At 31.2% G+C, this 15636-nt stretch overlaps 1 protein-coding gene across 1 annotated transcript in view; it reads left to right on the forward strand.

Moving 5' to 3' along the window:
- The window catches only part of LOC149960403 (uncharacterized), a 107060-nt gene that overhangs the window by 51761 nt on the left and 39663 nt on the right, over positions 1–15636 (forward strand). The gene's annotated exons all lie outside the window — the stretch shown is intronic.

A 15636-nucleotide genomic window follows, 5' to 3' on the forward strand; every position in this document is an offset into this window, starting at 1 on the left:
ACACCGAAATACTCTTTCACACCCAAATATATTTTTTCACACCCAAATATATTTTTTCACACCCAAATATATTTTTTTTCACACACAAATACTTTTTTCGCACACCGAAATACTCTTTCACACCCAAATATATTTTTTTCACACACAGAAATATTTATTCACACAGAAATATTTATTCACACACAAAAATATTTTTTTCACACACAAAAATATTTATCCACACACAAAAATATTTATCCACACACAAAAATATTTTTTCCACACACAGAAATATTTTTTTCTCACACATTTGTTTTTGTGTAAAATTAGAAAATATCAACATTTTACCTTTTTTTCTGAAAAACGGCTATATTTTTTTTGGGAAAATGAGGAAATTTTCTATTTTTATTAATTTTGACCTGAATAGCGTGCCATAAAAAACCGTATTGTTGAAAATCTCCTTAAAACCCCCACCACTATTCCCTTAAAACAAAAACTACGTTTAAGCATACACGCCAATCCCCGACAAGTTAAAATATTGAGTCTAGAGCCCCTAAAACCATGTTAAATCGGTACTCCCCAATGATTCCTCCATTACCAAGTTAAGAGTGTTTTGTTAATTTCCTGTCTAATTTTACTTTTCATCAAAAGGTTTACTAACGTAGAGTAGCGTATATCAATATGAACGATCTCTACAAGGTCGTTATGGAGATATAACGCGAAGTTACGTAACCTACTTGTATGAAAAACAAAGATTAGTCGATTTTCAAGACGATATTTCTCTAGAAATATAAGAGTTACCAGTGTAATTTTTCTTTTAATCGAAAGGTTTACTAACGTAGAGTAGCATATATCAATATGAACGAGCTCTGCATGGTTGTTATGGAGATATGACGCGAAGTTACGTAACCTACTTGTATGAAAAACAAAGATTAGTCGATTTTCAAGACGATATTTCTCTAGAAATATAAGAGTTACCAGTGTAATTTTTCTTTTAATCGAAAGGTTTACTAACGTAGAGTAGCATATATCAATATGAACGAGCTCTGCATGGTTGTTATGGAGATATGACGCGAAGTTACGTAACCTACTTGTATGAAAAACGAAGATTTATAGTTTTTTTCCCCCGATTTTCAAGGCAATATTTCTTTTGAACTATAGGAGTTACCAGTCTAATTTTTCCTTTAATCGAAAGGTTTACTAACGTAGAGTAGCGTATAACAATATGAACGATCTCTACAAGGTCGTTATGGAGATATGACGCGAAGTTACGTAACCTACTTGTATGAAAAACAAAGATTAGTCGATTTTCAAGACTATATTTCTCTAGAAATATAAGAGTTACCAGTATAATTTTTCTTTTAATCGAAAGGTTTAATAGCGTAGAGTAGCATATATCAATGTGAACGAGCTCTACAAGGTCGTTATGGAGATATGACGCGAAATTACGTAACCGATTTGTAGGAAAAACAGAGATTAGTCATTTTTCTCCCCGATTTTCAAGACGATATTTCTCGAGAACTTTGGTGTAATTAATGTTAATTCGGTAATATTATCTTTTGATTATATTGTTCATTTCACTTTTTTTTTGGTATTATTCAGTTTTTAATTTGATCAATTTCTGTCAGGTTTCGTTATATTTAAATATTTGTAAAATTTGTTTATCATTATTTTGTTAATTTCATAGTTCTTTGCGTTATTCAGGCTTAGATTTAATCTTTTTGTTTATATGAAGCTAGTCTAGTTCTAATTGCTTTTGAAGTGAAACTGGCGCCATCTATGAAAGTTATACGAGGTTTACTATCGTCTAACATTCGAATACTTTTTCTTTTGAGTTTTGTGAGTTCTACTGTATTCAAAAGTATCTTTCCTGAAACCTTTTTCGGCGAATTGACGGCGGTAACGTTTGGTGCGAGTCTTAGAAATAGTTCGAGCTATTCCAAGACCCAAAAATTGACCCCTTATCCATGATTAATTCTATGGAGCTTATTGCTGGGAGCAGCGTTGCCAAGCAGAAACGATATTGCAAAGACAGCAGAGTGTATTAAAACCGAAGTCTCGTAGCCTTCTTCAATGCAACTGGAATATTTAATATTCTTTGGTTTGTTTTTATTGTGTCGGTGATAGCTTAAATTTACGCGTATACAGATTATTTTGACCACTATGAGGTAAGTTAAATTATTTTTTTGAATGCTTGCATTTTTGCCGTTTTATTTCCATCGAAGGGCTTTAATTAGAAACCGAAATATGATATCGCAATATAATTTTTGAAAACCAAGGCTTAAGAATCAGTTTTATTAACCAATGAAGGGAAAAAAGATATTTTTATGTAGAGTGGAACCGCCGACGAACTAAAATATTGAATATTGTTAATACTTTTCGTTATTAAATAAATAATTTTTAATGCTGACAATGAAAGAGCACCCATTAGTAATAATAATAATAATTTAAAACAATCTGAGAAAGAATATTATTTGTTCTCTTTGCTGTAGTTTCGCATTTTCCAGATCTTTCATTGACGCAACTTGTTGAGGTTCCATTGTCGTTTCCATTAGCTCTTTTTGTATATTTATCGTGTGTATTTTACGTTAATAGTTTCAATTTGTATAAAACATATATGTATGTATAAAACATATAGGTATGTATAAAACATATGTATGTATAAAACATATATATGTATGTATAAAACATATATGTATGTATAAAACATATATATGTATGTATAAAACATATATATGTATGTATAAAACATATATATGTATGTTTAAAACATATATATGTATGTATAAAACATATATGTATGTATAAAACATATATATGTATGTTTAAAACATATATGTATGTATAAAACATATATGTATGTATAAAACATATATATGTATGTATAAAACATATATATGTATGTATAAAACATATATATGTATGTATAAAACATATATATGTATGTATAAAACATATATATGTATGTATAAAACATATATATGTATGTATAAAACATATATATGTATGTATAAAACATATATATGTATGTATAAAACATATATATGTATGTATAAAACATATATATGTATTATAAAACATATATATGTATTATAAAACATATATATGTATTATAAAACATATATATGTATGTATAAAACATATATATGTATGGATAAAACATATATATGTATGGATAAAACATATATATGTATGGATAAAACATATATATGTATGGATAAAACATATATGTATGGATAAAACATATATGTATGGATAAAACATATATATGTATGGATAAAACATATATATGTATGTATAAAACATATATATGTATGTATAAAACATATATATGTATGTATAAAACATATATATGTATGTATAAAACATATATATGTATGTATAAAACATATAGGTATGCATAAAACATATATAGGTATGTATATATAAGTATGTGTGTTTATACATATCTTATACATACATATATATTTTGATACATATATATATATATATGTATAAACACATATGTATATATGTGTTTATACGTACATATATGTGTAAACGTGTATGTATAAATAAATAAATATGTATGTTTAAAAACGCATAAATATGCATGTATAAACACATGTTTACACATATATAAGGAAATAAGATTCAGTAAATGAAGCTCTTATTTTAAGTCAAAAAGTAGACTACAATTGATCACCTTAAACTGTACTTAGTGTACTAAACGCTTAACCAGAAATCAAAATTTGTTCAATCCTATTGCTAAATATAATACCATCATTTTTAGTTAAGATAATGATTTGTTTATGAAGTGGAAGCTCTTAAATTCTAATAATAATTCTATCTAATATGTAATTTTAATGAGAAAATTTTATGCAAATTTTTATTTTAAATAATTTAATTTAAGTTGATGTTATGGCTAATGAGATATACCTTTAATATAAAAATAATTGACAATAGCTTGTGATAGCAGAGCTACAATTAGACTTCAGTTTACCGTTTAATGCACACATCCTCTTTGAAATCCATATGCTACGATATGATCACCCTGTGTTATAACTTGCTGGTGCAACTTTCTGTACTCTTTTATGGCACCTTAAAATCAATTTAATTCAATATGCAAACACACACACATATGTATATATATATATATATTTATATATGCCTAATACAAATATATACTCACATTCACATGTACACATACTCATACATTAGCATAGACATATATACTCACATATTAGCATATACACATTTACTCACACATTCATATATACACACATTTACTCACACATTCATATATACACATATACTCACAGTATGCAAACACACACACATACATATATATTTATATATGCCTAATGCATATACACATATATGCTCACATTCGCATATACACATGCTCACATTCACATATATACATACTCACACATTTGCATATACACATATATACTCACACATTAACATATACACATATATACTCACACATTAACATATACACATCTAAAATTAATATATTTTCTTATTTACGTCCTAAAATGGAAACTAACAATAGGATAATCAAAAGGATAATCATAGGGTATAGCAGTGATTTTTATTGTATAATGTTGGTTCTATATCTTTGAAAGTATTTTTGAATGTATCTATCTATATGAATGTTTATTTTTAAATGTATAATTTAAGATGTTGATTGCTTTTGTGAATTTTTCAATTTATAAAATTGGTATCTTTTTATGAACTGTTTTAAAATGTTGTAGGGCTCACAAGTCACACTGTTGACTTAGCCCAAATATCTTTACAAATAACAAATATACTAACAGCAATAAAATTTGATTTGATTTGATTAACACATTAACATATACACATACATTAACACATTAACATATACACATACATTCACACATTCGCATATACACCCATACTCACATTCGCATATACACCCATACTCACATTCGCATATACACCCATACCCACATTCTCATATACACATACTCACATTCTCATATACACAGATTCACATATAAACATATGTATTCACACATTCGCATATATCCGTATGTATATTAATACATATTCCTAAAGAAATGCCATCTGACATCTTCCCAGAAATGAGCAAAAAGTACATTTTGTATGTATTCCATTGGCGATTGGAACACTTATAAAATATTTCCCCTCCTCTCCAAATGGGTCAGCGGGGAGCATTCCCAAAGGAGGGCACCAAGGTCAGTGGAAGACACAAATCCATCTTGCAGCTCATCTTTTCCCGAATCTTGGAGCTATCTGAGAGCACTCGGAGCAACGCAATTGAAAACCTAAAACCACCACAATATTTTTTGCTATGAAATTAAGATTTTCTGCCTCTATACACACATGTTGGAAAAACCTACTATATTAACTTTGTCATACTAATGCACAGCTTCTTTACTTCTGAGCAGAGATTGTTTACGTTTTTGTTATGCGTTGCAGTCGCAGGGCGGCACTACAGTCGCTGCAGAGGAGGTATTACGTTTGCCCGACTACTACCGTCACCAACGATGGTTGACGCGCTCCGTAATGTTTGTTATTTATAGTCTCTTATAAGTGGCTTACATTGCCCTTGTTTGTATTATAAATATAATTTAAACCAGTTTTAATTAAACCTAACGTTTTCATGACTATTTTGACCACGGTTATTTATCATCAAGACAATCCACACAACAACACATAGTACTCATTAAAGAATGCGGCTATAGATATACTTTTGTAATCATTTTAGTTTATATGCATGTATAATCTCAAATGGTCGGTTATGTGATTAATTATTTTAACCCCATCAGTGCAAAACGTTGGCACTAAGATTGCGTAATGTTTGTCATAGTATCCTGAATATTTTAGTCAACTAACAGTCCATTATGAATAATTTGTCAAATTTTCTCTGTTTTTTTGGTTGACTATTTTTTTAACAACCACATAATGACTTTGTTCAGATCTATTCAATATAAGTGGAAATTTTCTATTGGTGGCTTAAATTAACCAATGCACAAAATTATACTGATATTTACTTTTGGCCAAACCCCAGTTTCACCATTTTGACCATGTCCGCAACTTATTATTTTATTAATAATATCTTATTTTTTTTAATGAAGTCCAAGTATGATAATTGCAGAACCTATAGTTCGCCTGCATATCCCCATAATTGTTTCTTGTATTGAGGGGATTTGTAAGGAACTAATTTTTGTACCTCGGGCATTACATATTTATATTCAAAATTGTAAGTCACAACTGATGTAAGTAAAACTAGTTTCTAATTGGTTAATGATGAGTAATTCATCACGAGAGCGTGTGCTTCGTTAAAACTAAAGGGCTAAACAGCAGATACTTAAAAATAGGTTTAGTACAATTGTAAAATATCTAAGTAATAATGGTTATCAAGTAAGCTAATACTTTGTGACCATTAATGCTGTATTACTAGTGGTCAGATAGGACGGTAGTAGCAAGCCCTTAATGGATCGCATGTTGACAGCTCTCTACAATACTATTACTTTCTTTTGTAAATATATCTAAGTTTTGTGAAATACCGCAGATTCTACAGGCGATTAATAGCTCTGATTTTTAATCTCTGCCATTTTGAAAAAGTTAATTCTTAAGTAAAATTCTTTATGCTTAAAAATTAAAAACTTAACAAAACTATCATCAAAAGCTAGTTGTAATATTATTAAATCAAACTTCCTTTAAAAAGTTTTAAATCTATAACAATTAAATTTATAACTTGACTTTTCATAATTTCGAAAAAATAACATGGTTTTCCCATGTACGAAGATTAAATTTAAATAATTCTTTTATAAAATGAAGAGACACGCATCGATTTTGTTTAAAAATTTTAATTAGGTTGTAAAGGGATATAATAACTGAGCTTTCAGCCCGTAGGCCTTCGTCAGAGTAAAGGAGCCAAGGGCGTATCCAGGATTTCATTTCATTGGGGGTTTTGAGGGAAAATTTCAAGGGGGGGGGATGCTGACGGAAGTTTTACTGATATTTATTAGGCACCCCCCCCCCTGGTCATCAGCATTTTGGGGGGGGTTTGAACCCCCAAAACCCCCCTTAAATACGCCCTTGAAAGGAGCTAACAACACAAGATTGTAAATATAAATACATCAAGGATAAGCGCAATAAAAATAATAAAAAATATATAATCAATAAAAATATAAAAAGCCATGTATAAAAAACCAGAACAACTATTCAATTTTCCCTTTTTTATTTTTTAATAGATATTTATTATCTATAACTGCCCAACATTTTGCATCTTCAAACCCCTTATTCAAATTCATTAATTCTTTTTTAATACCCTTACCAAAAAATAAGTTGGTTTTTAGTTGGTATTCACATTTAAGTTGATTTTAAGATGGTTTTAAGTGGTCAGCATATTTCAGTAAACTAGTTAAGTTGGTAATAAGTTGGTTTTAAGTTGGTGGGAAAATGCCTTTTTCTTTAAGTTGGTATTTAGTTGGTTTTGAGTGGTCAGAAAATTACATATTATTTTTTAAGTTGACTTTTAGTGCTCTTTATTAAGTAACATTTTAAGTAAGTTTTAAGTTGGCTTTAAGTGGTCTTTATTAAGTAACATTTTAAGTAAGCTTTTAGTTGGTTTTAAGTTGGTGTTAAGTTGTTTTTAAGTAGGTTTTTAGTTGGTATTTGTCTCAAATACAAACTTAAAACCAACTTAAATAGTTCTTAGACCACTTATTTTTTGGTAAGGGTATTATTAATACATACTGTAGGGGTACGAGGGACCAAGGTTTGGTCACTGAGTCTCTTGTTAGTCCAAACGAATTAAAACCACATTACCAAATAATTATCTTTTAAAAAACACTTTATTTAACCAGCCAATTAGTGCGTGTACATAAACTCATACAATACTAGAGATAAATCGATCGTTGATCGGCCTCCAGATTCATACTGACACGCAGCCTCTCCTGCATGTTCTTTATATAGCATGATTAGCATCCCAAAGAGCCCGCCGCCACTGGCTGTTGAAACCCAGGTAAGCCGACCGCCGCTGGACTGGTGGCGCCATCTCTCCACTCATGAACGCACTGTAAACTTAAACAAACCCACTGAGGCTTCCCGAAACAGCTCCCCGTTACAATACAACTTTAACAAACCTACGATTAAAAATATTGCCTTCTTTATACAAAACAGTTGGGTCATCAAAATTTACCACATAATCATTATTTGATTTCCAAATATGAACCGCGGGACCAATTTCCTTGTCACCTTTTTTAATACAATCCTTATGGCCATAAAAACGCTTCAAAGGACGCTTTGTTTCACCAATATATTCAACCCTAGCTTCACTTGCAAGAAACATTATACACCGCGGCATTTGTATCAAGGACATCAAAATTATTGTTCTTTTGACTATTTTTTAGACCATGTGAATTAAATATTATTTTTAAATTCAACTAGGTACCCTTATTAACTAAAGTGATACCATTCTTTTTTGACAGATGCAACACTTTTTCACTGGTACCTTTGAAATATAGTAAAACCAGGACATTTCTTTTTTCTTTAACATCACTGATAATTTTTAACCAAATTTTCATCTAGAATGTTATTTACAAACCTTTGTGGAATAGCCTGAATCAACCAACTGTTTTTTAGTAATATTTTTGCCACTAACAGGATATTACCGATATAAATTAAATCCTATGTTTTAAGGCTTTAACAACAACAACAACAATTTCAGTTTGTTTTGGGTGATGCGAAACAAAATGTAAAAAACGATTACTATTAGTAGGTTTTTGATGTAAACTAAACACTAAACTATTACTTTCGAAATGTTGAACTAAAACGTCCAGGATTTCTTAGAGATATTTTGTGCAGAACTTTGGCCTATATACTAGAGAGATTTAGTGATATTGAAATGGTTTAGGTCATGCCAATTGGAGAACCTGACTATAAGGAATAGTTTGAAATTCAGGTGTGTCCACCCTTTGAATTTCAATATGACTAGAATCAGCACATCTTAGCACCTTGTGTAATGTCTCTAATTAATAAAAACCCAGTTTTAATAATTTTGTTCTAAGATTGGCATTTTGTGTTCATCATAATTTGATTACAAAAGTTTTCATTTTCCACGCAATGATCAATTCATGGTGGGTTTTTTTTCTGTATTGACTCTTATTTCATTTAGGTATTGCACAATTTTTCTGTAGTTTACTGCACTCCTAATATTTATTATGTTAATGTTTATGGAAATTGTAACAGCTGGTGGCGTGGTTTGCTAGCTAGCTAGCTAGCTAGCTAGCTTCTATTGAAAGCTCAATCATTTCAGCTAATGTAATGTTTTGCTCCATTTTTTTATATGGCGATTTTGGTTTTGATTCAATTTTTCTAAATAGAGAAAAGTTCATGTTTTTCTAAATAGAGAAAAGTTCATGTTTTTCTAAATAGAGAAAAGTTCCTGGTTTTCTAAATAGAGAAAAGTTCACATTTCAACTCAGCTAAAATGTACTAAACACAATTATACCACAGTTAAATTTTGTTCCTGGTATATTAGAAAATGAATACCTATTAAGAGGAAATGTTAAACTGTTGGTGTAAGACATGGGGGTTTGTGAGTCAAAGCATTTTTCAACTTTTCTCATTTCTTCTTACATGTACTTCAAAGGAATTCATGGGATCGGCGCCGTGCAATGCCTGTGATATCCACTGGCATTGTCATTAACTATTATGTCACCGTTTAAAACATACCAATTGTATTGTTAATTGTAAGAAACATAAGATTCATAGACATACGAATAGTATATAATAGTACTAATATACATATCTTTTGAAATATATCTTAAAAATTAACATGTGCGGCTATTGCAAGAACTTGTTATAGTGTGCTCTAACAAGCGCTCACAGTAACAATTTCAGTTAATTGTGAATTTTTAACCTCTGCCCCTAAAAGGTTTTTCTGACGATGGCCTACAAAGATGATTGTCAAAAGCAAATATAGCAACCCACATTTGAAAGCATCGCAAAAGAGCGGCATAGTGTTAAACTTTATACCATTAAACTTAACTACTTTGATCTGGGTTAAAACCTAGAATTAATAAGAAAAAGATTATCATCATTCTTATTTAAATGTCTGCATGAAAACCCGGAAAGATGTATGGTAGATGTTGTGGAAACTGAACATGAACGGGTAATTGTTTTTGTCTTTTTTATTATTAATAAAGTGAATTACTATTTTAATGCCTCAAAACTATTTGTGGATAAATTAAAATCATAATCTGTACTCTGCTATAAAAATTTAATTTCAGAAAGTGTTAATGAACAATTAAGTAGATAAATTAGCGGTTAATGGAAACTAGACTGTTTATCTGTGAATCGTCTCACCTCTTTGTGGCAAAGTGATGTTTTTCAAGGGGCACGAGAATGTTTCACCAATTCTTTCATTTTTGTATTTTTGCTTAAATCGGTCTAGAAATAATAATAATAATAATAATCAGCTAGGCTAATACCCAAGGCACCACCTTAGGCCTAAGTCATCGAGCTACTTTTAAAGCCATTAATTCCGGTGGCTGGGCTACAATACGTAGGAGGGTGGTGGCAAGCCCTGAAAGCCATGCTAGCCAACAACTCCCTACACTAACTATTACCGTTAACCTCAACACGTTTTTATGGAAGGGGAAACCGAAGAGCTCAGGGGAAAACCCCTTAAACCCGTGGGGAGAGAACTTGCGAACTCAACGCAGAAGGAGTTGTTCCGAGTTTTCACCCAGTGCCACAAGCTGGGATCGAACCCGGCTCGTCTTCCTGCGAGGCGAAAGTGCTAACCACTCCGCCACCCCAACAACTTTACACCAACTAGACTACTAAAAACCAACTTAAAAACATTTCATACTAACTTAATAACAACTTATTACCCCTTTAAATATAGTTAAATAAGTTGTTATTAAGTAGGCAAGAAAATACTTAAGTTTGTAATTAGTTGGTATTTAGTAGTCTAGTTGGTGTAAAGTTGTTTTTAAGTATGGTTTTAGTTAATATTAGTTTGTGTTTGTCTCAAATACAAACTTAAAACCAATTTCCTAGACAACATTTTTTTGGTACGGGAATTATCTATTAAAAGAAGTTTCTTAGCCTATATATTGCGCTTTTAATTCTGGGTGATAACATTAGTCAAAATCGCATTAAGCGTTGCCTATGATATAACGATAGCAATCCCATACCAAAAAATAAGTTGGCTTTTGGTTTTTATTTAGTTGGTATACACATTTTAGTTGGTATTAAGTTGGTTTTAAGTTGTCAGCATTTTTTAATAAACTAGTTAAAGGGGTAATAAGTGGATATTAAGTTGGCAGTATGGTTTTAGTTGGTAATAAGTTGTTTTTATGTATGGTTTTAGTTGGTATTTGTCCCAAATACAAACTTAAAACCAAGTTCCTAGACCCTGCACTTAATTTTTGGTAAGGGAAGATTTCTGGGTGCTCAATATGCTCGGGATAATTTTTTTATAGCATATCAAACTGGAAGCCAATCCGAATTTCTCGACTATAAAGTACCTATTGTAAGTTTTCTAATATTTTTTAGACTATCACTTGGATAATTTTAATGCTCTTATACTACTATTGATTAATATACTCTTTTTGCCCCTTTTCAAGCTACTCTTGTACAAAGCTTTATTTTCAAGCATGCACTTTTTTAATAGTGTTGTGGGGTTTGGCATTCTCTCTCTTAACTTTAACACTACTATGAAAGCAGCAAAATATTAAAAAGCCTTGTCCTAGGGTTAATGTAAAGTACTGGAAACCCTTACCAAAAAATAAGTGGTCTACGAACTATTTAAGTTGGTTTTAAGTTTGTATTTGAGACAAATACCAACTAAAAACCTACTTAAAAACAACTTAACACCAACTTAAATGTTACTTAATAAAGACCACTTAAAGTCAACTTAAAACTTACTTAAAATGTTACTTAATAAAGACCACTTAAAACCAACTTAAAAAATAATATGTAATTTTCTGAAAACTAAAAACCAACTAAATACCAACTTAAAGAAAAAGGCATTTTCCCACCAACTTATTACCAACTTAACTAGTTTACTGAAATATGCTGACCACTTAATATCAACTTAAATGTGAATACCAACTAAATACCAACTAAAAACCAACTTATTTTTTGGTAAGGGTGTGGTTTTACTAACAGGCTAATCTCCCTACTAAGATTTGAATACTGATTTGGAGTCATGATGCTCAAATGTCCACCTGAGTAAAAGGTTCCTAGTCTGTCTCTGCAATAGTTACAATCTTAATTTTGTCATTATCTATGTTTGAGGAAAATAATGAAAGTTATGTACATTATTGCTTAAGGTAAATTGGGGACTGAGCGTCTACAATGGATGCATCATAAAACACACGACATGCCGAACACATATAAGCAACACAGTGAAAAACTACGCTTACATATCCAATGTGCCACTCAGAGTGATCCAATTTTCTCTTAATTATGTCATAGCTCTAGATCGGAGGTGCTCAGAGGACCAATCTAAATTCCACCCCATAAAATAAAATAAAAAAATTAAGAGCGGCGTATTGTGTGCTACCCTCCAAAAGCCAAGCAAAAGTGATGATCCGAGTGATCCAATTCAAAAGAGGGGGCAGCTTGGATCAATCAGCTAGGGAGCAACAGGATCAAAGGAAAATGTGAATCTGTCTCGGAGATGCTTCTTTTTACCCAATGGAATAAGTTTTGTTTCTATGGGGCGATCATAGACTGCCCAATGGAAAACGCTAGAAAACTAAAATAAAATTCCCTCAGGCTATAAAGCTAATGTAAAGTTCTTTTCAATCTAGTAGGTTATGTACTTAACCTGGAAAAGTCAGGGAATTCGAAAATGATTTCAAGGAGTCAGGGAAAGTCGGGGAATTTCAAAATGGTCCAAAAAAGTAAGGGCATTTAAAAATGACGCCAAAAAAATTAGGCAAATAAATTTTTAAAAGATGTATTAAAAATAAATCATAATTATTGTTCAATATTTTACCTCAAACCATTTATTCTACAAAAATGGTCAGGGAAAAATTGGCAATTTGGTCAGGGAAAACCTGGAAATGTCAGGAAATTTAATTCCGGTAATTTTGTACTAATCCTGTTAAAGGTGCAAACACCACACTCTTGGGTCTTATTTCTGTTTTGACTGTTTTCAGTTTAAGTTTTTATTTATTTTTCTAGAGTTTATTTTTTGTATTTAATTATCTCGAGTTTATTTTTTATCTTTAATTATCTCAAGTTTACTTGGTTTTGACACATATGTTATCAAAATTACTCAGATTTGTGCAGATTTACTGTGAAATGTTAAAACATTCTTTGAAATAAATGCTAATTAATATTTATTAAAATTTGAATGAAGTTATTTCCACCAGAGTCCAGAGGCGCTACAGTCTTTGAGCTTTTTATTGTTAGACAGCGCTCCATATGTTCTATGCGGTAGACTTGTAATTTTTTGTATGTTTCAAAATTTTAAATATGAAAATACATTCTTATTATTACATTTTGAAGAAACATTTTTAGATTTTTAAACATATTTAATGTTTTGGTAATGCATGGGTATTCGATAATGGTATTCAATAGCGGCCTTAGCAAGTTTTGCAGGTGTTCGAGATCTCTTTGTATGCAATCGCTTATTTGTGACAGCGCGAGGTCAGGTGCGTTTTGGTCTTGTGGTCACAAGTTACTGGTCCCAATCTATCATTGAATTTTTGGTGAGCCCCCCCCCCCCCCCCATGACGCTGCCCGGTACAGTCGCACCGCCCTGGGGTGGCGCTGATGGTATTTCATAGCTTTAGCTATGCAGGTATACTATTTTTGTCCATAGAGAAAAAATTTGTGACTTTCCATTACTTCATATTTTCAAATTCTTATTATAGTTGTATTTCTAATAACTAAAAACGTCACAAAATACTACCATAGATGATGAGCTAAAAGCAAAATAGGAAGAAGTAAGTTTCCCCACCCAAATTCTTGATAAGTATGTTTGAAAATTGGGGAAAGCATGTTTCAGGAACGTCAATGCTCCTTCTGTACCCAGTCATCTTCTTCCCCGAGGCCCGTTAACAGATCACCACTACTTTTCTTAGAGTTCGATGTATTTCAATTTTTAATAAACTAATGCTTCTGCAACAGTGCCTTTTGGAAAATTGAGTTTATTTAAGATTGATCGCCTTAGAAAACTTAAACATTGTGAGGATTGTCTTAAGAATGCTTTTTGATACCAGGTACTGTTATTAGCTTTTTTAAGATAAAATAAAAAAATTAGGTTATGATTTTTAAAGTTTTAGAGTTGGAGTATTCAACCCCATATTTTCCCCCTTTTTGGGTACACCTAAAATATATTGTTGGGAACAGTTGTTGATTCATGTAACTGACAAGGAGTCATCCCGAAGTGTATAACCCACCGATTTTGTTCAAACTCGGGGGATTGGTAGACCTTCATGTAACTTGAAAAATCCTAAAGGGAATTTATTCAATGGGCAACCGTTTTGCTATGACAACGAAAAATGTTTTTGACAACAACAAATTTAAATTTTCCCATTGAAAATAACATGGGATTCTGACCGATTCCTAGGACCCCCTGTGAAAAAATTAACAAATTTCAAAATTTTCGAAAATGCCAAAAATAGAAAAAATAGATAAAAATTGGCAAAAAAAAACATAAACTGATCAACTTTTGATCAATTTGAGGACAAAATCCCATGTTATTTTCAATGGGAAAATTTAATATTTTGTGTTGTCAAAAACATTTTTCGTTGTCATGGCAAAACGGTTGCCCATTGAATAAATTCCCTTTAGGATTTTTCATGATACATGTTCAGGTCTAGCAATCCCCCAAGTTTGAACAAAATCGGTGGGTTACACTTAGGGATGTCTCCTTGTGAGTTGAAACGTACATAGCGCTTCAAATAGTTATATTTTGTGCAAAAGCAATTATTTTTAACAAATCTTCAAATTAATTTGTTTTATAGCAAAACAGACTCAGGAAGCAAATCTGCATGTCTAAAGCCCCGTTTTCAATTACGATAAATTTCAGGCTTTTCACTTTTGCTTTTTTGACGCGCTTTTATTTCAAAATAAGCTTATATCAAATCCATTTAGAAATCTGCTTCTCGTGGCAAAAAAAGCCGATAGCGAAGCTTCTCGCGGTTGCTTTTGACGCGAAAGCGGGATTTTTGTTAGTGATGGAAAACGGGGCTTTAACCTTGATTTTGGCTTTTTTTTTCTAAATCTAATGTTGTAAAATCTACAAACAAGAACAAACAAACTCCATGATAAAGATCTCAATTATTTAAAACTTCAACCTACAGCTGCAGTAAGTTTTCTAATATTTTTATGGACTTACGTACATTGGCAAGTTTGATATTTTTAGTGTGTAATTTCTCTTTAATGACATACATAATATGGTATACTAAGAATACCTTGATGGGAATTAGTCTTGTGCAATTTCTGTAACATTTTGGCCACAAAAATATTTAATTCTGAAGTGCTAGACACTTATTGTGTATTTAGAAGGAGAAATTGCCAGAGGTTTTCTCTGTCAGATGGATTTTATAGGAATTGTACTCCACTCCATTTATTGCATAAATTAGGTTTATTAATATATATATATTTTTTTCATTTTTACAGGAGTGCACAGATCCTAAAGAGTCTGAC

Source organism: Leiobunum rupestre, chromosome 1 (assembly GCF_980474605.1).
Source record: "Leiobunum rupestre chromosome 1, qqLeiRupe1.1.hap1, whole genome shotgun sequence".
Lineage (NCBI taxonomy): Eukaryota > Metazoa > Arthropoda > Arachnida > Opiliones > Sclerosomatidae > Leiobunum > Leiobunum rupestre.